The following is a 26,840-nucleotide window of genomic DNA, read 5'->3' as shown; positions in this document are numbered from 1 at the left end:
GGATAGGCATGGAACTTGCTGTGTAGACAAAGCTAGCCTTAGATTCACATTTATCTACCTGCCTCTGCCTCCCAAGTCACCATTTTGTTTTTTGAACAGTGTCTTTTGTTGAACCCAGGGCTTAGCATCTCAACAAGACTGACCACCTAGAAAGTCCTGCCTTCCATGAGCCACTTGTCTCTCACACCTCAGCCCTGGGTTGCAGAACTGAACCATCTAGATGTGGGCTCTCCTGCTTGTACAGGAAGCACTACCCACTGAGCCATCTCCTCAGCCCAGTCTGCACCTCTGTACAAAATTTCGTGGTTACCCTTCTAGATTCTTTGCTAAGACTCGACTTGTCAAATACCATAAAATACAACTTTTTTCAGAAATTTGACTACTTTTTTTGTGTTTTACTCTAAATATCATTTTGAGTACAACTGACATTTTAATAATAGTTCGTCCCCCAATAAAAATACATTTCTCCATTGTTTGGGTTCTAAAATTGTTCTTTCCATCATAGTTGCCGGTGTTCAATATGACATTCTTTAATGTCTGTTTTTAGATTTATTCCTTTGTTGCTACTTGTCATAAGTGACTGTCCTCTGAGCCAAGCAACTACCATCTTGCAGAGTCCAGCTTAGCCTCATTTTGCAAAAGATCATCCCAGCTAGGCCACTCCATGGTTTACAGCCCTGCATAGTCAGGTGAAATAGGGCACAGGATTCTTGCCGGGGTATCCAGTTGTTCCTGGCCACAGGGCAACTCTGCACGTAACCTTGAGGAGAGTCAGAGTATAGAGATCAGGGAACACTGGAAGGGTGCTCCATATATGTGGCTATGGGGAAGCCACCTTTAGTACTGGGTAAGGCTTTTCAGATGTGGTTGATTGGAGGAGAAGTGCTCATACTCCCTTAAGTAACCCCTCACCTAGGTTCTATAAGGAAGCCCAATAAATACATTGGTTCTCCAGAGGGACTTTGGGTAGAATCAGGACTCCGTTTGTCAGTGGGACCTGGGGAGAAGAGGTAGACGTGCCTTAGTCTCACCCAGGGAAGGAGTTTGAGTAACAACACTGTAAATAATAATTTTAAAAAAATCTCATCCAATCATCGATGTATATCTTCAGACGTGTCTGTATAGTAATCTGTGTCCAGCAAGGTACTTGTTGATTCTCATAGTTGTCTTGTAGACTCTTGGTTTTTTTTTTTTTTTTTTTGTTTTTCGAGACAGGGTTTCTCTGTGTAGCTTTGCGCCTTTCCTGGAACTCGCTTTGGAGACCAGGCTGGCCTCGAACTCACCGAGATCCGCCTGCCTCTGCCTCCCGAGTCCTGGGATTGAAGGCGTGCGCCACCAACGCCCGGCTGACTCTTGGATTTTTAAAGTCCATTAAATCACCATCTGGGAATAATGACAGCTTAATTTTTCTTTCCAGTTTCTAATTTTTAAAATTTCACTTTTTTTTTAACCCTCTCATCACATTGGGTAGGAGCCAGACAGAATGTTGAAGAGAAAAAAGATGTCATCGTAATTTAACTTCAACAGTTTCCTTACTTTTATATGTAATCCAAGACTGAGTGCCTTTGCTATTCTTCATGTATTTCTCAGTAGTAGGGGTGGATAAGTCAGGATCACTGCTGCTCTGCGGATCCTCTTTCCTTCCTTTACCCCTGGCTCCCTTTGTTCTGCTTAGGTGTCTGTGGCTTGGAGCCTGGGGATTGATTATGCCTTCTCCAGTGGAGAATTGCTGTTATTTGCTGAGTCCTGCTGCATCAGGCTGCAAGAGATGAGTGAAAGAGGAACATCTCCCCCATCCTTGACGCTGTACTCACTCACACCACCACCTGAAGCTGGGAGACAGTGATTCTCAACCAGTCCTTGACCCACCCTTTCACAGGGGTGATTGAAGACCATCAGAAAACACAGACATTTACATTACTATTCATAACAGTAGCAAAACTACAGCTATGAAGTAGCAAGGGAAATAATTTTATGGTTGGGGTCCACCGACACATGAAAAACTGTATTACAGAGCCGTGGCATTAAGAAGGTTGAGAATCTCCGCTGTGAGACAAATACTTCAGTTCCCTTTGTTTTCTTACTCAGACACAGTTTCCAAACACTGGTATCTTTACATCATTCTTATGTTGGTAACTAAAATTTCCAACATAATTAAAAGATCTGCAGCAGATACCAGCTGGTATATTGAAATTAAAGACAGTATAAAAGTGTTTAGCTCATGCTCATAAAAATATCAAGCTGGAATTTAAGTAAGTACATGACAGTTTAATCCCAACCATCATCTAATAAATATACAAATAAACCTTTCTTCTGCACTTGGAATTAACTTCTTTGCTTTTCTCTTCTTAAATTCAAATTTATAATTTTACCAAAGTATAATGTATTTTATGCTTCAAAGCATGTTTACTGAACACATTGTACTGCTTTGTGGCAAAATTTGTGTAATTTGGCATTAAAATAGCAAATACTTATTTGGCATTGAAATCCCATTTGGATTCTGCATCTAGAATTTTTCAGATTCAAATTGTAAAAATATTTAAATACATACTATGACTGATGATATTTTAACTGGGAATGTGGTTTTATTTCTCCAAACTTTCTAATTGTGTTATTAAAGATCAAGAGTAAATTTTTAAATGAAAATAAAAAATTTTGTTTTGTTTTGTTTTACACAGTCTCTTGTAGTCAAGACTGGCTGCATGTAGCCGGGGTTAGACCTCAATTCTGGATTCTCCTGCTTTGAACTCACTATAGTGATGTCTATATATATAGCCGGAGTTAGACCTCAACTCTGTAGTCTCCTGTCTCAACCCCTGAAGATTGGGAATTACAGGCCTTTGCTGTCGTTCACCAATATAGAAATACTGCTCTTAATGAGAAAGGGAGCCTTTAACATAGTATGTGTCTTTGCATAAATATGATATTTCCATGGAATGAAACAAAATTTAACTTGAACTTGTTGGTTTCAGTCTGACGTGTTTTCATTGATGGAAGTGCTGAGACATTTAGGCAATGTCTAAATGTTTTCATTGATGGAAGTGCTGAGACATTGCCTAAATAACAAGTAAGCAAAAAATGAAATTTCATTATAACAGTATCAATTAATCCTTTCACATCTTTTAAATAGCATGGCAAAGTAAAAACTGATTTATCATTTAAAACTGTTTTCACAATTACATATTCAAATGCTGCAAAAAGAATAAGTTTTAAGTGTGCTAACAAATAAATGAGTAACAAATAAATTGCATGCTTCCAATAGTTTGATGTAGCCATTCCACAATGTGATGAATGTATTTAGACCATGATTATGTTGCATACTATAAATTTAGATCAGTTTTGTAACTTGAAAAATAAGTATTTTTAACATATTAGCCAACAGTTGTATTGACTTTTTTTTTCCCTAACTATGTTAGATGCAGAGAACTGAAAAGTACCCCAATGTTCCAGGAGCCTCGGTACAGTTATTAAAGTCCCTTCTCTGTTTTGTGGGTGACAACATGGTCTTAGTAAGATGTCTAGTCTCATCATTTGACTGATGTGACCCGTTGGTTTTATAAGAAAAGTTTGGGAAATGAGAAATACACTCAATTCCCTTGTACTTCTTTCTGTTTTGCATTTTATGTTCTATTTTCATCAGAAAACTATAGTTACATATTTGGCTCATTAAGTTTATAAGAAGCTCCTTTCATGTAGTTGAGTTGATAAAGCAAGATCTTATGGCAATAGCATAAAATGTGTCAGAAAAATTTAAATCTCTTTGGCAAGTAAGTCTATAATATGCATTTCCATCTACTTCATAGAAACACACAAAAATAAAGTGGCAATTGTGTGTGTAAAGCAGTCAAGATTAAATGGAAATGTAGACTTCCTGCAATTCATTGCTTTTCTCAGGCTCTAAAGAAATATGTGAAAATGTGCTTCTTCATTATTTAATATGTAACAATAGGAAGTCATATATCTCATAATGTTTTAAGCGATGACAGTCAGCCTCTACTACGGTAGACTCAGAAGAACAAATCAAATAGTGGTGTCATAGACTCTTGGTTTATGCAAGCGGGATCTGTGATGCCCACATGATGAAAAAGATCCCTAAGGACTCATTTCTCAGAATATTGTCACTACTTGGTATGTGACTGATATCTAAAGTACACCTAGGCTAGAGACCCGGCTCGGCAGTTAAAGAGGCACTTCTCTTGCAGAGGACCCTAGTTCAATTCCCAGAACCCATGCCTGACAGTATACAACCACCTGCAACTCCAGCCCCAGGGGAGATGATACCCTTTTCCAAACTCCACAGGCACCTGAATGCTCAGAGTGCACATATATTCACAAAGGAACCTCCACATACGTGAAAAATAAGAAATAAATCTTTTCTAAGAAGTGTTTTGTTAGGGAATATTATTTTAAAGTGTGTTGCATTTTTTCTTACTGCTTGTGTTAACAATTTAAAGATGTGTTTAATTAAATAAAATTAACCTGGGAGCAGGAGGCTGAGTCAGCAAGTAGCTGACAGGAAGTGGAAAGGGAGAACCACGTGGAGCAAGGTTTTTTAAGTGAGGGCTGAGAGGATGCTGGGTTTTTTTTTGGAAGACTCCAGCAAAGGGAAAACGTTAGCTACTAGCTATTCAGCGTCTCTGAGTGAGCAGAATTCCACCTAAACCGTTGAATATTGAATCGTTGAGTTCTTTAGATATAGTTAAGTTCCCTTAGTAGCTTTGAAAGAGTCAGTGCCTGAGGGAACAGAATCCCCACCGGCTGTGACCCTTGCTTTGGAAGCCTTCCACTGTGGATGATAAAAAAAAAAAAAAAAAAACAGATAACAACAGTGTTTTTTAAGGATAGGGATATAACTCAATGGTATAACTCTTCCCTAGCATGTATGAGGCCTAAAGTTTGGCCTCTAGGAACTCTCTCTCTCTCTCTCTCTCTCTCTCTCTCTCTCTCTCTTCTCTCTCTCTTCTCTCTCCTCTCTCTCTACACACACACACACACACACACACACAATCTCTCTCTCTCTCTCTCTCTCTCTCTCTCTCTCTCACACACACACACACACACACACACAGAAGAAGAAAGTAAAGCATAGGTACTGATTTTGAGTAGGAGAAAAATGTATGATCAAAAGACAAAACTTGTCACATTTCCCCCAACCGTTGTTTGTTTATTTGAATTAATAGTAATATCACAATATTGTCCACAACAACTTGTTTCTAACAGGCTTCATCTTAACAGAAATACACGCAAGAAAAGAAAAGAGGTAAAAAATTTATTGAGCTTTATCATTAAGAGATGATTTCTTTTTATTTGAGTTTAATGAAAACCCGGAGGCTTTTTAAATCCCAGGAAAACACCCTTGATTAAGATTTGGGAGCTGGGTGGTGGTGGCACACCCCTTTAATCCCAGCACTTAGGAGGCAGAAGCAGGCAAATCTCTGTGTTTGAGGTCAACCTGGTCTACAGAGCAAGCTCCAGGAAAGTCAGGGCTACAAAGAGAAACCTTATCTTGAAAAACAAAAACAAACAAGCAAACAAATTGGGGGTGGGTGAGATGTACTTATATTTGCTAAGAGGGAGGTTCATGGCCAAACTGAACATTGTAGATATAGGTACAGAACAGAAGTAAAAAAAAAAAAAATCTGGTAAATCCCTTACAACTATCCATGCCTTCCCACCCTTGGAAAGCATCCAAACACTTCAGTTTGAGAAACCATAATGAGATGGGATCCACAATAGTAGCTACTTTCATTACATGGGCCAGTTGTCAGAATCCTGGGTGTTGTGAGGTGTGCAGGGTGTTGTCCACCTGCCTGTTTGTACCACTCATCACCTTTCACCCTGCTTCTTACCCTGGGAGGCTGAACCTTAAAGCATCAAATCACCAGCACCTTTGCCCTCTGGGTTCCAGCAGGGTTAATCAGTGGTGAAGTCTTCACAGGAAAATGAGGGCTCACTATTGATAACCTTCATCCCAGTGTGGACCCTCTTTGGAAGGTCACAGCTCTAGTCAAAAGAATTTTTCTGGGCTGAAGATAGATAATCTCTATCTTCATGCTCTTTGCCTTAGAAGTTGGAGTGTTCTACTAATCTCTGGATACTGTGCTGTTCTCTGTAGCTTCCCAACACGGTCAAACTGTTGCAATGAGTCACTTCATAAATAAGCCCTCCTTGGATTTTGTCCCAGTTTGGGAATGCTTCTCCTGCTGGAAACACTGATACTCATTTTGGAGATTGATATTGCTGAATTCTCTCAGGAGAATAGTTCCCAGCATATTCTTGAGGGGAGGTGGATCTTATATTACACATGGGTGGGACAGTATGCTGAGATGCAGATAGCTTAGCATATTGCCTTTCTATCCTGTTGTACCCAACAACACCACAACGAACTGGTACAAGACCTGTGTAAACCTAGATGGCACCTGGTTACTTTGGAGGCCTCGTTCTATAGGAGGGCGACAGAGATTCCTGAAGGTTGTGGTCCATGCTGTAATGATGATAGAGATCACAGGTCTCCCTAGGATAGGAAGAGTCCCGTAGTTATAGGACAGGTGTGCAAAGCTTTGGTGGGTTAGAGGAAATAAAAGGAATAATAGCCACATTTAAAATTAGTCTTTAGGGGCTGTGGAGATAGTTCAGTGGGTAAGAGTACTTGCTGTATACATGTATCCATGTGTAACCCATGCATGCCTGGTGCTGGGGGAAGCAAAAGAGGGCACTGGATCCCCTGGAACTGGAGTTACAGAAGGTTGTGAGCTACCATGTGGGTGCTGGGAACCAACCCCAGTTCTTTTATCCTTTGGCTCTTAATAGCTGAGCCATCTCTCCAGCCTCAGTTTTAGAATAACTTCCAGGGCAGGCTTTGTTCCCATGACTCTAGTCACAAAGCCAGATTAGAGAAGAACACGGGAAACACTGTTTCAGCCCCTTATCCTGAAGAAAAAGACAGTGACCTCTCTGCTGAGTGCTGGGGACCAACCCAGGGTCCTGGGTTTTTTAGGGCAGAATTCTACCTTTGGTTGCATCCCCAGCCTAGAGAGTCACTTTTTAAAACTACCTCCTGCTTCCCTTTGCAAAGCCATCCACCTGGCCTGCAATGGAGCTACTTGTCCATATTCTTGTGCATATTGTTTATATGAATTCTGTGGGAGTCTAGCTCCAACCTGCCCCCACCTTTTGAAGGGTTCTTAGGTGGAAGAGAGAGGGATAAAAAAAATATCAGATAGAAAGAGAGACCTAGACGACAAGAAGAAAGACAGAAACACAGGGTAGCTTCGGGAGGGCCTGGGTCAATACCCAACAGCCTCTTAGTTTACTCAAAAGGGCTTTTTATAATATGACAAGGGGAGAAGCAAAAGACCTCCCCCTTGCTAGATCAAAGCACACCATACAGACAATTGTAGACCCTTCAAAACACTTGATAAACAGGCCAATGACCAAATTATCCCCTTATGTAGCCCTGCTGAGTAAAGCCAGCTCAGATTCTCTGACCCTGAGTAAGTTCTCATTAGGAAGCCTTGTGGGCTCCCACAGAACTCATTTTCCTCATTTCAGGAAACTTTACCTCTGTCCCTTTCCACCTTGTAACCTCTGGTCTTAATAGGACTCAGGACTATAGTCATTTATAGTGATTCACATCTTAGGGCCACTTCCTTAGCTGTGGTTAAAATTAAAAACTACCCAAGCTTTAACTTTTTTTTTTTTTTTTTTTGAGGATGAAATTGTCTTTGTTGGCTCTTTTCAGCAAGAACCACTTTTTTTTGTTATTTTTCAGAAAATATTTTAGCAAACAGTTCCAGAGGAACCTCATCATGATTGTTTTATTTTTCTTTCTATGTATTTACTCTATGTTTTTCACACCATGCCTCCCAATCCTGCCCATCTTCCCCTCCCCCAGAATGAAACAAAATAAAATTTGAGGAAAAGCACAAGCTTTATCTTTCAAGTGCTTAGTTTCAATGTTCCATAGAATTTCAAACCTTGTAACGAAAACAGAAGGCCCTGCCCCGTGCCTTTTCCCATCGTACTATCTCCCTTTCACCTCTTGTATCACACATATTTCCCAGATCCTAATGTTTAGTCTGAAATTTCTTCATTGTAATGCTTTGTCATTTCCATGGTGCACGGTAGAGCGAACTATGCCTTTAGGAACAAAGGGCTGACCCTCCTGTGTCAGTGTCTTTTTTTTGTTGCTAGACTACCTGACCTAAGCAACTTTAAGAAAGAGAAGGAAGCAGTTGTCTGGCCTGACAGTTTCAGACAGCTGAGTCTGAATTCAGCTGACTCCATTATTTTGTGCCCGAGGCAGGCTGTCCATCATGGCAAACGGAGTGTGTGGAGGAGGCAGGAAGTGACTGTTTTACATCATAGCAGACAGGAAGCAGAGAACCAGAAATGGACCAGGAACACTCTCAGTGATGTGCTTCCTGAAGCAAGGACCACCTCCTGAAATTTACATCACCTCCCCAAATAACATGAAGAGCTGGAGATCAAGAGTGAAACACAGGATCCTTGGGTTGGGAGTCAAGACCCACAAAATCGAGAACCACTGCTGTAGACCAACCTTACAAGGTCCCAGTCATCAAGTCTAACTGTGACTTCTACAAAATCAAAAACAAGTTACATACTTCCAACATATAATAGCAAGAGTAAGAATTCTATAATAGTGCAGAATAGAGTCTCATTCCAAAAGGGAAAAAACTGCAATATAAAACAAGCTCACAAAATGTAGCAGAGAAAAACATGTTTTCTCTGAAGCTCCACATCTGGCATCTGGGCATTCTAATGTAATCGTGGGTTCCTCTAGCCCTGTTATCTACAACATACTCAGCTTCTATCTCTTGCACAGGCTGGCTCTACTCCACATCTGAAGATCTCCTCTATGGATGTCTCATGGTCCTGGCATCCTCATCAATACTCCAGGGTCTACACTGCAGCTTACACTTTACATTTACCACTTCTTGCGATGGTTTTACAGAGCTACTCTTTGTTGACTCCAGCCTTGCTATACAGTGTCTAGCCTCAACTGCTCTCCAAGACGCCCTCACTCTTACATCTTTCATGGTTTCAAAACCAGTACCATGTGGATGTTACCACCAAGTTTTACCATGGTTGCAGATGTAACCACGATCAGAGCACCTCATAGGATTAGCTAAGAGGCCTTCTGTGTTGTTATAACAAATACTTGAGACTAGGTAAGAAACATTTTTCCCCTTAATAGAAGCTGAAGAAATTCAAGTTCACATCTGGTAACCACATCTGGCATGGCTTTCTTGCTGTATCATAACATAATGAATGACATTACATAGGAGGACCATCATCCAGGGGCAAGAGGCATGTGCAGGAGAGACAAGGCATGAGGCAGTCTCACTTTATAACAAGCCATTCCCATTGTATTTAATCCAGTCCCTGAAAACTGGCTCACTCTTATAGCATAGTCTTTAATCCTTTCTGAGGCTGGAGCCCTTTGATCTAATTATTTCCCAGGAGCTTCCACCTCCTACAGACTCCACCACTTCTTCATTCTGTTATTTGCAACCTAAGCTTCCAGCACGCAAACCTTGTGTAAGTCGTAACACCTTCACTGAGACCCCATTACAGCTCATTTTTTCCTTCCAAAATAACATTCGCTAATAAGCTTCCAGAATGCTGACCTCCATCTCAGAGTCAGTATCTGGGGCATTTCCCCCTGGAATACCTGCTGCTATGGATGAGGGGTTTCTGCTTATGCACCATATAGCCCCCATCCTTATCAAAATTGATCCCCTCATTTTGCTTTTTATGTTAGATATTTTTAATTGGATGATCCTTAGCAATCTGATGATGATGATGATGATGATGATGATGAATTAGACACTACCAAGCCAATTAGAAGCTTTATATACGCAGATGTAGGTTATCCACATTCAGACTTTACCATGAGGTCATTCTGTGGGTGTCAAAATATTCAATGTCGGTCTGTAGTTCTTTTGCCTTGAGCTAATCATGTTTCCTAGAGAACAGTCTTTCCTTTTCTGCCTAGAGGTTAGATCCCTTGGTTGCTAGTGCTGTAGGGAAATGGAGTGAGAGGTTGCAGCATTTAGTATGACAACTTCTAGTAATTTTCCTTTCAAATCTTGAATCTCTCCCCCACTCTCATATTCTCCTTCCCCTCGATCAGCAGTTCTTAACCTGTGGGTCATGACTCACTTAGGGAGTCACATATCAGATATCCTGCATATCAATTCATCGATTTCATGGCAATGAAAATAATTTTATGGTTGGGGTCACCACAACATGAGGGACTGTATTAAAGGGTCACAGCACTAGGGAGGTTGAGAACCACTGATCTGGATGATCACCCAGGATGGGTGTACTTCAGTCCTTCGGGTTCGCCACTCCAAGGAGTCAATGCACTTTTCAGGTAGGAATTCCTTTTTGTCTTGTTGCATGTGTTACAAGGTAAAAGTTTCACCTTGGCTCTTGTCGTCTTAAAGGGAAGAATTCAGCAAAGACTCACAGTTTAGAAGAATCTTATTTAACATGGCAAAGCAAAGTGAAGCAAATACTCCATAAAGAGACTGAAGAGCACTGCCTGAGAGGAGGGTGGGGGGAGGAGCAACTCAGCTTTCTCTAGAGGGCTGACTCAGTTGCCCTTCCTGTTTCTAGCAACTATTCTGTTGAATGATGGCATGGTTTCCTAGTTTCCTGGGTGATCGCTGCAGCAGTATTTAAGGATGAAATGAGGGTATGTTTTTACTTCCTATTTTATGTTTAAACGACAATCTTCTTTAGCTCCCTAATGTCTTCCATTGTAACTGTCAATTTGAGGGACCGTGTGAGTGAGAAACTGATTTCTTCTGCTACATTGGCAAGGGCTTTATAGAGAGATCAATTTCTCTAACCGCTTCAACCCTGAGAGCTACGAGCCAGCCAGATGCAGTGTGATTCAGGGTTAGTTATCTGATACTCAGTAAGTCCCGGTGAACAGAGGACGGAGGGAAGAGGGCAGGACACTTGATTTTGTGCATGTGCATGACCCAAATGAGTGTAGGAAGATAAAGAAATAGACATAGGGAGAGCAGACCTTGGACTTCACCTGTTCTGGAAGCCTGAAGAGCCACCACAGTGGGTGAGCACGCCAACACATTTCCCCCTTTCCTTTCAAACTCTATGCTCTTGTCCTTTTTTAAAAAATGTTGCGGCCTTTTAAGCCACGGCTGTCTGAATCAGCAGCTGCAGCTCCGTTGCTACGGGTTAGGCCCGGAGAACTGTGGTCTGAGGGAGTTCTATTCCCTCAGGCTCTGACTCTTGCAAAGCTGTGAAGGGAACTTTAACTAAACCTCTCTCCCTCTAAAGAACTCAAGATTCAAAGGTTAAGGTGGAATTCTGCTCCTCAGAGAGGCTGAATAGTAAGTAGCTCACCTCTTCTCCTCCCTCGAGTCCTCCAAAAAGCCCCCGTGCTTGGCCTCACACCTCCTTATAAACCCTTTTTTTCCCTGGTTCCTCCCTACCACTTCCTGTCAGCTGGTTGCTGACTCAACCTCCTGATCACAGGTGAATTTTATTTATCAAACACATCTTTGCATCATTAAACATACATTCCAGAGCATAAACAAAAGTAACACACCTTGAAATAACATTCTACAACACTATGCTATTGCTTATTGTAAGAGAGGACGAAGAAGCAAATATCACCTTATTCTTATTTTAATATGCTTGAGGTTTGAATTTAGGATTTTTTTAACTTGTTTTCTTCCAAAGGATATGAGGTAAAATTTTAAAGTTCAACATGGTCAATGGGCAAAACATCTCCTTTCCCCTCCTTTATCACCTCTCTGTCCTGTCCCAGTCTGCTCTTTGCCCTGAATATCTGACTTGGACTACTTTTTTCCTTCAATTGTTTGAGGATTACACCACGACATATAATGTGTTTTGATCAGAGCCACCCCCAACTCACTCTCCTCCAATATCTTTTCTATTTGCCCCACTACTTTCCCCTCCCAGCTTCACGTACTTAAAAAAAAAAAAAAAAAAAAAAAAAAAAAAAAAAAAAAAAAAAAAACCCACTGAGTCCACTTAGTGCTGTCAGCATGTGTGCATGTGGGGCTATCTATGGAGTATGGGCAGCCTATTAGGGGCTACCTGCCTAAAGAAAACTGACTTTCCCTCTGCCAGCAGCCATCAGTTGCCAATATTTCCTTATCCAAGGATGAGATTTCAGGAGCCCCTCCCTCATCCACACTGGGACTGTCTTCTGTCTCGGTCTTGTGTGGCTTTGTGGCATGCAGTCACAGCCGCTGTGACTTCATGAGTGCAGTGACCTTGCCATGTGGAAAATTCCATATCATTGAAGTTATCCACTCCCTTCACCTCATACAATCTCTCTGTTTCTTCTTTCACGACAATTCCCAAGCCTTGAGAGGAGGAGAGAGTGTGATACAGATGTACCACTTAGGTATGAGCACTCCAGAGATTTTATCCTCTGTATGTTGACCCTTTATGGTTCTCTTAGTAATCACCATCTACTGCAAAAAGAAGTTTCTCTTAAGAGGGTTGAAAGATGCACTCATCCAAAGGGTATAAAATATAATAAGTTAGGAGGCAGCTTAATACTATGCCTGTTTAGCAGAATATTGGTAAGTTCTCCCTTAGGGCCTATGACCTATCTAGACATAGGTTTTGGGCCCAGTTAATGATACCGGACATAAATTCTATCTTGTGGAGTGCTATGAGTTGCAATAATGTAGCAAGAATTCAGCTGAATGTGGTAAAGCTATACCAGGAAGAATCAAGGAATTCTTCCAGAGGAAAAGCCAAATCTCAAGGAGTATTTGGTATTATTTGGCTTTTAATATATCAGCTGTTTCCTGCTATGAATTTCTTGTGTGCTCTCATAGCTTCCCCAAGAACTTCTAAGGTATTTGGATAGTTACATAGGCAAGGTTTCCTGCCTCCAGGCCTTCTGTTTTTCTTTTTTAGCATTAGAATCAGATATCTCCTTTAGCCACATCCAAGGACAAACAACAGACAGAAACAACATTCCGGACATCCACCTAATAGTCTCCTGAATTAAGATAAATTCCATATGGAGATACCGCCTGGATCAGGAGGACCTTAGGTACATAGCTTTGCCTCTTGTGCAAATTATGCTCAGACCCTCCTTTCTTATACAGTTCAGACCCTCCTTTCTTATACAGGAGGACATTAGGTACATAGCTTTGTTTCTTGTGCAAATTATGCTCAGACCCTCCTTTCTTATACAGCCTTATAAGTGGTATTTATACTAACATTATGGACTCCTAACATTTTACCTAACCACTTTTAGGAATGTAGTTTGAGCAGATAAATTCCCTTTTTCTGATATATTAACCGATTTTAGCTCTTAGTTGACCTCCTTTAGCCACTCCCCTTTTCCTTTTGGGTTGTAAAAGAAAGCCTGACAGTCACTGCCTGAGGAAAATCCTTATCTGTCTTGATGACCCTGTAGAATTCAAGCCTGGTGACCTTGCCTTAGCCAGAACATTGCTATTGCATGAGTGTATAAAGGTAAAGCTCAGAGTCTTGAGAGAACTAGATTGGAGGATGAGAACTAGAGGAACAAGATGGAAGATAAGGAAGAGCCAGATGGGGAAGAACTGGGTGAGTAAGAATGAGATGAGAAAGACCAAGATGGGGCAGAACTAAGGAATTAAGAAAGCTCTTAGAGGGAACAGCCAAAAGATGAAGAGAGAATCGGACAAGAAAGGAGTTAAGTATGAGCACAGAAAAGAAGCTTGTAGAGAGAGCACTGACTCAGAAGAATAAAGTTCATGGACTAAAGAGTTTCATGTGTGTAGATTTATTAGTGAACTTCTCAGATTAATCCACCACCGATAATAGCCTTTCTTCTGGAACTCTGGGTGAAAGCTATCAAGGTACTAGACCATAAAAGTTTTCATTAGTGGAGAGGGCTTTAGTCCTCTCCAATCAAAAAGTGGTTGGTTACTCTTGTAACACTTCATGGCGCTATTGCATTAGTGGGCACATCTTGTCAGGCCAGTTCTTACTTTAGCTCTCCGGGTTCACAGCTGGAAAAGACTGATAACTACTATTCTCCCCTGGTAGTATGCATGGCACCTTCCAGCATGCTGAAATCTAGCCAGAAGAGAAAAGGCTTCTAGACCAGCACCAGGTTGATGGATTTCTTTGTGTTGGACAGGCTCTTGTGCCTCCTGTTTTTGTTTTGTATTTATTCTAACTGCAAAAAGAAATGGAAGGAAAGAGAAGGAACCTGGAGTATCTCTTCCCTTTCTTTTGCTCTTCTACCTTCTCTCCTCCACCAAAGGCGGCTGCTCTTCTCAAGGTGACCTGCTCTCCATGAGCCTCCCTCCTGTCACCTCCCCCCTTTCCCATCCTCACATGCAGCTGGGACCGCCCCCACCACCACCTTGCTCCATGCTAACGATGACGACCCTTAAACTTTGAAATTGGATGCATTATATGGTGTAGACAAAATTCTAAATGGTCTTATTAAATAAGAAACACAAAGCCAAACACAGAGTTAAAGCCTAAGAGTTCAGAGCAAGAGCCATGACTCCCTTTAGCTTACCACTCGCTGTTATCCTTCCCCTGAGAGAGAGAGAGACCTTCTTCCTGTGTGTCTTGTCTTTTATTGCTTTCCTGTTCTGCCTTCTCATTGGCTCTAAGCCCAGCCATATGACTTCCTAGTCACTGCCTGTCTATACAGACCTCCTGGTCTCTATGGTTGGTACTGGGATTAAAGACTCAAGGGTCACCGTGCTTGGCTGTGTCCTTGACCATACAGAGAGTCTGCCTGCCATGTGATCAGATTAAGAGTGTGTGCCACCACCACTGGACTTCCATTCCTGGCTCACTAATGACCTCTGATTAATCGCCAGGCAAACTTTATTTATTAACATAGAAATAAAATCACATTTCAACACAATTAAAATATCACCACAATATGGAAACTCTGAATAGTTGTATATGATGTGAATTGCTTGCTTTGGGATTTATAAACCACAAGGTAGTACGAGGATGACATGCTCTATTTTGTTGTCTTTTGTTTCCTCTGGGTTTATGACTAAGGAATCCATCTAAGTTCCCAGTACAGACATTTAATGAGTCTATTTTAGTAATTCTTCTTTCACATTTTCATGCCTAACAAGTAAACGAAGTACCTCTTCTAATTAGTTGGTCCTGGCCGAGTACTAATTATTTTACATTGATTTATATTGATTGGTGTGACTGGCCTCTCTTTGTGAGGGGGTGTAGGATTATAGTGACAAGGTTCTTCCACCTGTGTCCTTATACAGTGCCATCTTGGGGGCTCAGAGAGGAAGCCGAGTCTATACTGAGTTACATAAACTACATCAGATAGCCCAAGATTCTGACATCATGACGATGTAGCAGATACAGCAGTGACTTGGGACTTAGGCAAAGGCTTGATAGAGATGGAAGACCATAAAGCATCCACAGAGCAATAAGGCCCAAGACAGCTTGAGGATGGTAAAATTTTTATGGACTCAGAAAATATTTAAATCCACTTCCAAACTTATCCTGGGCCTTAATATGATTTGTTACTTGTTATCTTAGCTATTTGCTATCGTAGCTATTCTTTAAAGTGTGCAATTGATAAAAATTCTTCCACAAAAGTGTTTGGGTATTTTAAATTCTTACAACAATAACAACAAAGATTTTGAAAAAAAAAAATTAGCATTGAAATTCCTGATTTTCAGTCCAGAAATGGTGTCAGCACTAACAGAACTGTTTTTTGTGTTTAGGAAATACTATGGTTGCCATATTCAATATCTTATATATTTACTTTTGCATAGTTAGTTTTCCAGCTGACAGAATATAAAACGCACTGGCTAGGTACAAAGAGCCTGTCCAATGGCAAAATGCATTCAGGAAGGATTTCAAATGCAGGGCCGAAGCACTGTAGGTAACAGATGTGCAGGATAGGTGCTAATTGATAGCCCTGCCAGTGAAAATGCACGCTGAGAAAGCGTGATTACTGAACTCCTCGTGTGCTGTTGCATGGGGAATTTAGGCTTGCCTACAAGTACAGACAGAGGGGAAAGTACTGCTTAGTGAAAAACTGAGAAAAAGTAGCTGTTTGATATGTTAGTTGACTAGAGAAAGATTGGCTTCCTATAAGCACCAGGTCAGGGCAAATCTGATTGGTGTTGGTCGAACTGGTCAAAGTGGTGTTGAGGAATGTCCGTTAACTAAGTCCTCAACATCACAGCTCAGCTACGGTGTGCCTGAACTCTCGATCACTCGTGAAAACCACGAGGGAGTAGCTCCTGCACAGTTCAGAAGACCATGTGACGAGAGACTACATTTCATTAACAACACCCTGGGAGGAGCTCCGAGGGAACAGTGGGGGGAATCCCCACCACTTAACACGGAAAATGCTCCTAACAGCTCCACCTGCCACATCTGCTACAAAACAGGGCGTCAGCCAGAAAGTCGTCGGCGAAGGAGCGAGCGCCAGCAGCAGCAAGATGTTCTACAGTTGTGGAAGCTGTACAACCCCATAGCACTATGCAAACACAGAAAACCTGTTTTATAAACTAAATTAACATATACCACCAACTCACATGGTTCAGTCAGCATAGCCCTTAATACAGAGACATGCCAGGCCTGGTGGTGCTCTCATTTAGTACCAGCAGTAGAGGCAGAAGCATGTAGATCTACATGAATTCGAGGCCAGCCTAGTCTACAGAGTCAGCTCCAGGACAGCCAAGGCTACACAGAGAAGCCCTGTCTCAAAAAAAAAAAAAAAACCGCCGGGCAGTGGTGGCGCACGCCTTTATTCCCAGCACTCGGAGCAGAGCCAGCGATCTTGAGTTCGAGGCAGCTGGTACAAGTGAGTCCAGAAAGGCAAAGCTACACAGAGAAACCTGTCTCGAAAAACAAAAAAAAAAAAAAAAAAAAAAACAACAACAAAAAAAAACATTAAAAAACAAAGCTAGGCAAGGAAGTACTCAGAAACATAGAAACATTGTGGAATAGATGAATGAATGACATACTGAGTAGCCTTGGGGAAGTGTCTGGAAGATAGAGAACCTTGTTCTTGGACTAAGCTTAAGCAATCTGACATTTTAATGGTAAATATTTAAATTAGCTACTGATAATAATATCTCTTGCTACAGACATGCAGTATATATAATTTTCAAATTATTAAAATACCTAAATATTTTTTCCTTTTGTTCCTTGGGACAGGGTGTGGCAGAAACTTGACCCAGGGTCTTGCATGGACTAGGCAAACGCTGCCACGGAGCCACATTTCTACCCCTGAAATCCAGCCTTAAGAATTCCAGAGTAACAACAATAGACAATTTATCATTTTTTTTATTTATTTATTTATTTTATTTATTTATTTATTTATTTATCTAGTGGTCATCATATCATTGTATTATTCAGTCAGTAAATACTGAATATGAAATGGTTCCAAATTTTCCCTAGATATTATAAAGGGGGACATATTCACATAAAACAGAAATCATAGGTCTTAAATTTAATGCGCTTATAGATGGATTGTTGAAATTGTTATATGTTTAAAATAAAGCAAAGTATAGTTAAGCATTAAGCATCTGGAAACTGGGTCAAAAAACAATATAAAACAAGACAGGGAATGATAAGTTACTGCACACCTAAATCAGGATAGAGACTTGGACAGAACTTGCAGGATGGGGAGGTAGGGAGGAAAAGGTTTATAATGGGGTGGAGGGTGGGAGTGTCTGCTAGGACAAAGACATGGAAACTGAGAAGATGAAGCTGATGCTTTACAGTCCATAGTAGAAACCAAAGTGAGACACAAATCTCATGGCATGTAAGAGACTGTAAGGATAGCATGTGGGGGCATTATTGTTTGGAGATAGATTTTGAATCTTGATGTTTTGTGCTGAAGATGCTTTAACTGAACGATTTAAACATGTTTGTGGATTAGAAAATGTGAATACATGTTTTATTACTGTTTGAGATTTATTTAGAATGTTTTCTTTATTTTTGCTTCAGTGTGATTTGCACCCTCAGTCCATGCTGAACATAGGTGGTGGTTTGAAAGAAAATGGTCCCCATAGGTTCATAGGGAATGGTACTATTAAAGGGTGTGGCCTTGTTGGAGGAAGTGTGTCACTGTGGAGGAGGTCTCATATATGCTCAAGCCACGCCCAGTGAAACAGACCACTTCCTGTTGCCTGTGAGTCAAGATATAAGAACTCTCAGCTCCTTCTCCAGCACATGTCTGCCTGCATGCCACCATGTTTCCCACCATGACGATAATGGACTAAATTTCTGAACTGTAAGCCAGTCCCAATTAAATGTTCTCCTCTATAAGAGTTGCTGTGATCATGGTGTCTCTTCACAGCAATAGAAACCCTAGCCAAGACAACATAGCAAAATGGTGTGCTCTGATGGTTTAGAAATAGGAAGATTTAGGTTTGTAGCCCCTGGGTTACTTCATGAAAGCTACTTTTCTGAAACTCACCGGTAATAAAGGAAAACATGACCTCATCTAATGTTGGGAAGATGAAATATGAGTATCTAGTAAGCCACTTGACACATGATTGGCTCTTGGAATACTTTCCCTTCTCCTGCTTTCTCTTTCTTCTCATATAATAGGCAGTGATACTCAGGAAAACCATATCACTTGTTACATCCAGCCCTGTAATGCTGAAAGGGAATATTACTGCAGATTATTCTGGGACACAGTGGTAAACTGAGAAGAAACTTACTATGTTTCTCATGGAAAGGGAAAGAAAAAAATTAACAAAAATATAAACCATTGACTAAAAGCTTCCTGTCACAAGAAGTGATATATATATATATATCAATGTCAAAGTCTCACTAGATCGTGGCTGACAGCTATAGTAAAAGTGGCAATGAATATGATAATAACTGCAAACTCTTATTCCTGTCCTCTCATAACAATCACAATTTTCTCTTTCATACCCTCCACCCCTCTGGCTTTGCTGACTTATAACTGTTATACAACAGTTATTTATTTGAAGGGTCCAATGTATTAGTAAACCTATACATTTTGGAAATGTTTGCCACAATGAAGCCAAATATCATTTCCACGCTGTGACAAGAACATGTGAGGTCTGCTCTACCAGCCAGTGTCAAGTACATAGTAGTGTGAACTATGGCCACCATGCTGTCCAATTGACCTTCAGAAATCACTTATCCTACATAACTGACCCACATGAACCAATTTGCTCCACTACCCAAACCCTGCTGAGCTCATGTACTATTTCCCTTTCTGTACTTCATAATGTACTTCAGGTTCTGCCATTTTAAACTAAACTTGCAAGATTGCACTTTCAAGACTGAATAGTATTCCAATATGTATATAACCTTTTCTTTATGTTTATTCATTTGCTAATGGACACAGATTGATTCCATGTCTTGGCTGTTACTACTGCTGTAATGAACATAGGAATGAACTATCTCTATGACATATTAATATTATTTTCTTTGAAAGTACATCTTTTAGTAACATTTCTGGCTCATATGGTAGATCTTTTCTGCTGTCATTGTCATGGTTGGTGTGATCTACGTGGCATATGTGCTAGTCGTGAACTTTACCACTGAGCTATACCCACAGGGGTAAGTAGATCTATGTTTGGCTTTTTGAGAAATCTCCATATTATTTTATATGTTCCCTGTATGAATTTACATTCCTCACAGCAGTGAACTTGGGCTCTCATTTCTTCACATTCTCACCAACAATCGAAGAACATGTGTGTTACTTTTGTCTCCACTGTAGTCAACCACCTGATGGATGTGACTCAAGAGGAAAGAAGCTTATGTTGGCTCAAAGTCCACCATGGCAGGGTAGGGGCTCCCTCTCTAGTGGCCAGGGGCATGAGGTGAGAGTTCCTCCCGATGGAAAATCAACAAGGCTGGATGTCTCAGCTGGTCTTCAGTATATGTCAGGATCCTGAAGAAGTAGGCTCTAATTCCAATGAAGCCAGAGTGAGGCCAGGCAGACAAAGAGCAAAAGTTTCTTCCTTGTCCTTTAGCTAGGCTGCCATGGGAACGTGTGGCCCAGATGTAGGGTGGGTCTTCCTACCTCAGATGATTCACTTAACTAAAAATCCCTCACAGGTGTGTCTAGAGTAAACCAGGAATTAGAGAGCACTTTGCTGGAACCAAAGACAGAAGTCATGCAGTCTTCCCCCACATTCTCCATATTCTGCCTTCCTAAAACGGTGCCATCAGCTTGGGAGCCCAGTGTGCCAGCATGGGAACCTGTGGGAGACATTTCAGATTCAAGTAATCACAAACAGTAGCACTATCTTCCGTCTTTGTGATGACGCCCATTCTCATAGATGTGAGGTGACATCTCACAGCCGTTCTTATTTATGTTTCCCTCATGATTAATAACGTTGAGTGTTTTTTTCATATACCTGTTGGCCATACATCTTATTTGGAGAAATATCTATCTAAGCCCTTTGTCCATTTTTAGTTGACTACTTGTTTTCTTCTATTGTCTTTCTTGGTAAGTCAATGTACTTTTTACATAAATACCTTAGAAATGTTTGGCTTGCAAATAGTCTCCATTTCCTAGCTGTCTCTTTATGTTGCCGAGTGTCCCTTTGCTCTGTAGACATTTGTCATTTTGCCTTTGTTCCCACTCTTCTGGGGTCATATCCAGATTCGTGTTTGTAGTGTTTTTCCCTATATTTTCTTCTAGGAGTTTCTAACTTCTAGTTTTATACATACTATTAATCATTGTCTTGCTCTTTATACGTGAATGAGATAAATATCTTACTTCCTTCTTCACATGCAAATATCATTTTTCATCTCCTATTGTGATAGTTAATCTTGGTTGTCAACTTGACTAAATCTGAAATTAACCAAAAATTTAAGTCACTGAACATACCTATGAGGGATTTTTAGTTAATTGGATCCCATTTGAGGTAGGAAGACCCACCTAAGTTCCAGATTGTTTGAGGGAAGATGCACCCTAAATCTGGACCACACTGTCTCATGGCAGACAAGGGAACAAAGAAACATTTGCTCACTCTAACTTCACTGGGGTTGGAGACTACTTCTTCACAATTCAGTCTTATATGAGAGATCAGCTGAGACATCCAGCCTCATTGACTTTCCATGGGAAGACAGCCATTGCTGAACTACCTGGACTACAGCCTGTAAGCCACTCTAATAAATGGCCTTTATATAGAGAGAGCCATTCTCTCAGTTCTGTTCATCTAGAGAACCTTGACCAATACACCCATTGAGTATTGTTGGCATTTCTGTTGATTGTTAATTATCTGTCAAATATATAAATTTATTATAAACTCTCTAATCTGTCCATTTGATCTTTGTGCCTTGATCTTCATTCTGGTATAATTTGGATTGCTATTACATTGTAATATATTTTGAAATCATATAGTATGTATTCAACTTTGTTCTTCCTACTCAAGACTACCATCATTATTTGAAATCAAAGATGGGTCTATGTGAATTTTGGGGCTGTTTTCTCTGTTTCTGTAAAAATGTAATTGGAATGTTGATAGTTATGATATTTAACCTATTGATTGTTCTACATAGTATGAAAATTTTAACATGATTAATTCTCTATGCTCATAAACATCAGATATCTTCTATTTATTTGTGTTTGATTTTTAAAAAAAATTTCTCATTTTGAAAACTTCACACTTAGGTATAGTATTTGCATCATTTCCATCCCTCCCTCTCTTCCTACAGTTCTTCTTTAGTCTCATTCCATTCCCTCTCAAAGTCATGACATCTTCTTTGTTATTGTTTTACACACACACACACACACACACACACACACACACACACACACACGTTCTACTGAGTTCCTTAAGTGCTGGTAATATGCAATACATTTAGGGCTGACCATTTGGGATTGAATAGGACGGTTGAGTGGTTCTCAACTTGTTCATGAAGTTGAAGGACCTTTTCATAGGGGCCACTGAGGACCATCCTGAATATCAGATGTTTACATTACAATTCCTAACAGTAGCAAAATTGCAGTGATGGAAGAGGAAGGAAAAAAATTTGTGGCCACAAGTCCCCACAACATGAAGCACTATATTAAAGTATTACAATGTTAAGAATCAGGTTGAGAAGCACTAGAATAACCTATCCCAGAAGTTGCTCTTGGAGAAAACTGATTCTCCATTTTTCAGCAGCCCTTGATTGCCTATAGCTCTTTATCTGGGTTTGGCCTGATAAAATTCCCTGATCCTTGTTGCCATTTTATGGTAGTTTGAAAGAAAATGGCCCCCAAAGGGAGTGGCACTATTAGGAAGTGTGGCCTTGTTGGAGTAGGTATGGTCTTGCTGGAAGAAGTGTGTCACTGTGGAGGTGGGTTTTGAGGTCTCATATATGGTCAAGCCACACTCAGTGAAACAGATCACTTCCTGTTGCCTGTGAGTCAAGATGTAGGAATCTCATCTCCTTCTCTAGCACCATGTCTGCCTTCATACTGCTTTTCTTCCTATCATGATGATAATGGACTAACCCTATAAACTGTAACTGAGCTGCCAAAATTGAATGTTTTCCTTTATAAAAGTGGCCATGGTCATGGTGTGTCTCTTCACAGTAATAGAAACCCTAACTAAGACCAAAGTTGGTACCAAGGACTGGGGTATTTCTATGATAAGCTGGGCAATGGTTTTGTTTGGAGGAATTTGGACTTTGGTACTTTGGGTTAGGAAAGCAGTGGAATGTTTTAAGTGCTTCTTAATGGGTCATACTAGTGGGAATATGGAAGACAGTGGTTCTAAGAGTGATTTGAACTGTGGGGGCCTGGCTCAAGAGGTTTTGGAGGAGAAGAATTGTAGTATGTTGCCTAGAGATTGTTCTTGTGTTATTTTGGTGAAGAATGTGACTGATTTTTGCCCTTGTCTGAAGAGTATATATACCTGAAGCTAAAGTGAAGAGATTTGGATTAATCCTGTTGGCAAAGGAAATCTCAAAACAGTTTAGTATAGACCCTGTCATGTGGTTATTAGTGGTAATTCTGATAAAGATTTATAATGAAAAGGAGCAAGCTGAGCAAGAAAAAAAATGTAGAAGAATTTGAGGAGAAAAGGAGCACCAGGAATGGAGTTAAGTGGAATGGAATTGAATTCTGTGTTCAAGGATATGTTCTGTAGCTAGAGTTTTTCTGCCTTGCCCACAGTCAGGACAAATCTTTGTCACCCGCCAGTCCCACAGCTGCTCAGACCCAAACAAGTAAACACAGACACTTATATTGCTTACAAACTGTATGGCCATGGCAGGCTTCTTGCTAACTGTTCTTATAGCTTAAATTAATCCACTTCCATAAATCTGTACCTTGCCACGTGGCTGGTGGGCTTACCGGTGTCTTCACATGCTGCTGGTCATGGGCGGCAGCTGGTAGTGTCTCCCCGCCTCAGCCTTCCGCTTCCCAGAATTCTCCTCTCTCCTTGTTCCACCTACTTCCTGCCTGGCCACTGGCCAATCAGTGTTTTATTTATTGACCAATCAGAGCAATTTGTCATACAGACCATCCCACAGCACTTCCCCTTTTCTTTTTTTTGAAAAGGAAGGTTTTAACTTTTACACATCTCCAAAGCCAGCTTGGTATATTTGGGAATTTGGGTGTAGCTTCTCTTACTACTTCCTGCTGGAGGGGGGCGCTGTATCTATGGGGACACAAAGAAAATTTTAGGATCATGGAGTAGTCCATGAGGCTGTATCATCTGAGCCAGTTGCCTTGAAATGATTCTGGATGTTGGATCATCTGGGCCATGGTGTCATCGGAGACCTTTCAGGTGGTCTTGGCTGGTCAAACCTGATGTATCGTAATCTGGAACAAATCCATAGCCTCTGGCTTTCTGTAGAAACAAAAGCAGAGCCTCTTTTCCAAAGCAACATATCCTTACATCCAAATTTTGAAGTTAAGGTACCTTTAAAATACACATTTTGGCATAACTCAACAGCTTTTGCAATCAAATGTTTCTCTTCAGTTACGAATATCAAAGAGAACATAATCCAGATTCTCTGTGTGGTAGCCATCTTTATGTGGCTTATGTTTTATATTACCTTGAGCCTATTGCTTTAAACTGCACCATTCTAAGACTGAAAAGGCGCTGTGGCTGCTGGCTCTGCCCACTTCAGCTTCCCAACATGGCGGTGGTACGTTTTCCACCAGCTTTGGGAGCCATCAATTCTCAGAAATAGTGGGTTTATGCTTCTTATCAAAGCAGTGTGTAGTCCAGAAACCTCTTTTTGTTTTGTACTAGCAAAGGCTAAATCCACCATGCAGCTTAATGTGCCACTTGCAGAGGCCTCATTCCCACCATACTGCAGGTCAAGCACACACGCCAGGAACCTGCCAGAAACTCAAACCGGCAGTTGCTGCTCATTTGAGAGAGACAATTAGGAAGCTGTTTTTAGTTCCGTTTTAGAATCTTTTCTCAGGTTTTAGGTGGAAACTCTTGCCAACTCATTGGGCGTCATTTGTAGCTAGAGTTTTCCTGCCTTGCCCACAGTCAGGACAAATCTTTGTCACCCGCCAGTCCCACAGCTGCTCAGACCCAAACAAGTAAACACAGACACTTAATATTGCTTACAAACTGTATGGCCATGGCAGGCTTCTTGCTAACTGTTCTTATAGCTTAAATTGAACTGTTGACCTTGTGTACATCCTACTTCACAAATGAGTCTGTCAGATACACTAAGCCTATAGGCTGAAGATGATGCCCCAACACTGCAAAGAAACCTCAGGTGACTGCCCAGGCAGCTGGCTGTTTCTGTCAACTCACAAATTTTTTGGAAGTTGCTTGCATGCACTTCCTGTTTTTATTTTTGTTAGCTAATATTATTCCCTTCTTGGGTCTCTGAGGGAGTTGAAGATTAGTTAGTTATGGTTGAAGATTAGTTAGTTATAGTTGAAAATTAATTAGGATAGAAAGTGCATTAGATACATCTTGGATTTACCAAAATAGGATAGATAATGGAATTATTTTCTCTGATTTGTCAAATGCCTGTTTAGGTATTTATTACTTGTATATATTGTAGATAGTTATTGTACTTTTGTATATAGTTTTTCTTATGTTAGTTATAACCTTTTGCTTTTTTTCTTTTAATTAAAATAGAAAAGGGGAAATGTGGTGGTATTCTAGTTGTACTGATATGTGATTTTGATTGTATGTTAATAAATAAAGTTGCCCGGGGTCAGAGCTATTAGAGCCATAGCAAGAAGGTGGTGGTGGTGGTGGTGGTGGCGCGACGGGCGGCGGCACACGCCTTTAATCCCAGCACTTGGTAGAAGAGCTAGGTAGATCTCTGTGTGTTCAGGGATACAGCCAGCATTAGAGACATATGCCTTTAAGACCTAGGAGGCTGTACATACAGACAGTGATGAGGCAGTCACGTGTTTGGGTTTACAACCAATGAGAAGGCAGAACAAAAAGACTATGAAAAGACGTACACACAGGAAGTAGCTCTCTTTTGGGAAGCTAGGACCACTGCAGGCAGAAGGGTGAGATTTTTAACTCTGAGCTCTGACCTCTTGGCTTTCTCTTTTACATTGGTTCTGTGTTTCTTATTTAATAAGACGATTGGTTACATCTACAATGGGCAATCTTATTTTTGAGATTTTATGGGTACATGTCTTAAAGTCACTATTTAGCAGAAAGCATTTGGTCCTTTGGATTTTACCATCTTCCTATCATATTTTCCATGATTTTTCCTGAACCTTAGGTCTAGGTATTGTATTGTAGGTGTACCAGCTAGGGCTAGGTGCCCCACAGGTCACTTATTCTCTGCCTTTTGAACAGTTGCAGATCTTCTGGTCTCTATCTGTTGCAAAAAGCAGCTCCTGTTTGTGCTTGCTACCATATTTATCAGTGCTTTACAATATTTAATATATAGACTGTTTCATTTCATTGGTCAAATTGATTTCCATATTATTTTTAATTCCATTCTTTATAGGATTTTTCCCTAATTTTATTGTTACTATATATAAATGATATTGATTTTATATAATGATTTTATAGCTGAATTTGTTCATTAGTTCTGAAGTTTTTGGTATAGAGTGGTAGTTCTCAATCTTCCTAATGCTGCAACCCTTTAATACAGTTACTCACACTGTGGAGACCCCCAACCATAAAATTGTTTTTATTGCTATTTCATAATTGTAAATGTGCTTCTGTTATGAGTCATAATGTAAATATTTGATATGCAGGATGGTCTTAGGCAACTGCTGTGAAAGGGTCATTTGACCCCAAAGGAGCTATAGCCCACAGTCTGAGAACCACTGGCATGGAACAGTCATAATGCATTTCCTAAGTTCACATGTTGAAAATTAACCATCAATAGGCTAGTAAGTAGTGAGAGGTGGCAGTTAATGAGCTAATTAACTAATAAAGGTACAGTCTTCATGCATTGGACAAGTATTCTTTAAAAGATGTTCATGGTGACATGGATACCATTATGTTATGTAAAATACACCATGCACAAAATGAGAAGTACTATGTGTTCTCACTAATTTATGGAAGGAAAAAGAAGTTGATGTCATAGAAGCAGACAGAAAAAGAGTGGTGACCAGAGGCTGAAAGAATAGGGAAAAGCAAGGTTGAGATAGTTATGTAATTCATGCAGATACATTAGTTCTAATGTTCTACATCAAGAGGGCAACTATAGTTTACAGCAAGTATAGTTAACAATAATTTATGGTCCATAACAGTTTATTCCATTTTGTCAGTAACTCAAAAAGCTCAAAGGTTTTCAATACATAAAAATGACAAGTATTGAAAAGGAGGAAATGCTAATTACCTTGCTTTGTTCATTACATATGTATTAATTAAATCAATCATCATATTGAAACATACACATGTGTG

This window comes from Peromyscus leucopus, chromosome 15 (assembly GCF_004664715.2).
Source record: "Peromyscus leucopus breed LL Stock chromosome 15, UCI_PerLeu_2.1, whole genome shotgun sequence".
Classification (NCBI taxonomy): Eukaryota; Metazoa; Chordata; class Mammalia; order Rodentia; family Cricetidae; genus Peromyscus; species Peromyscus leucopus.
Note: the sequence above shows the minus strand (reverse complement) of the source record.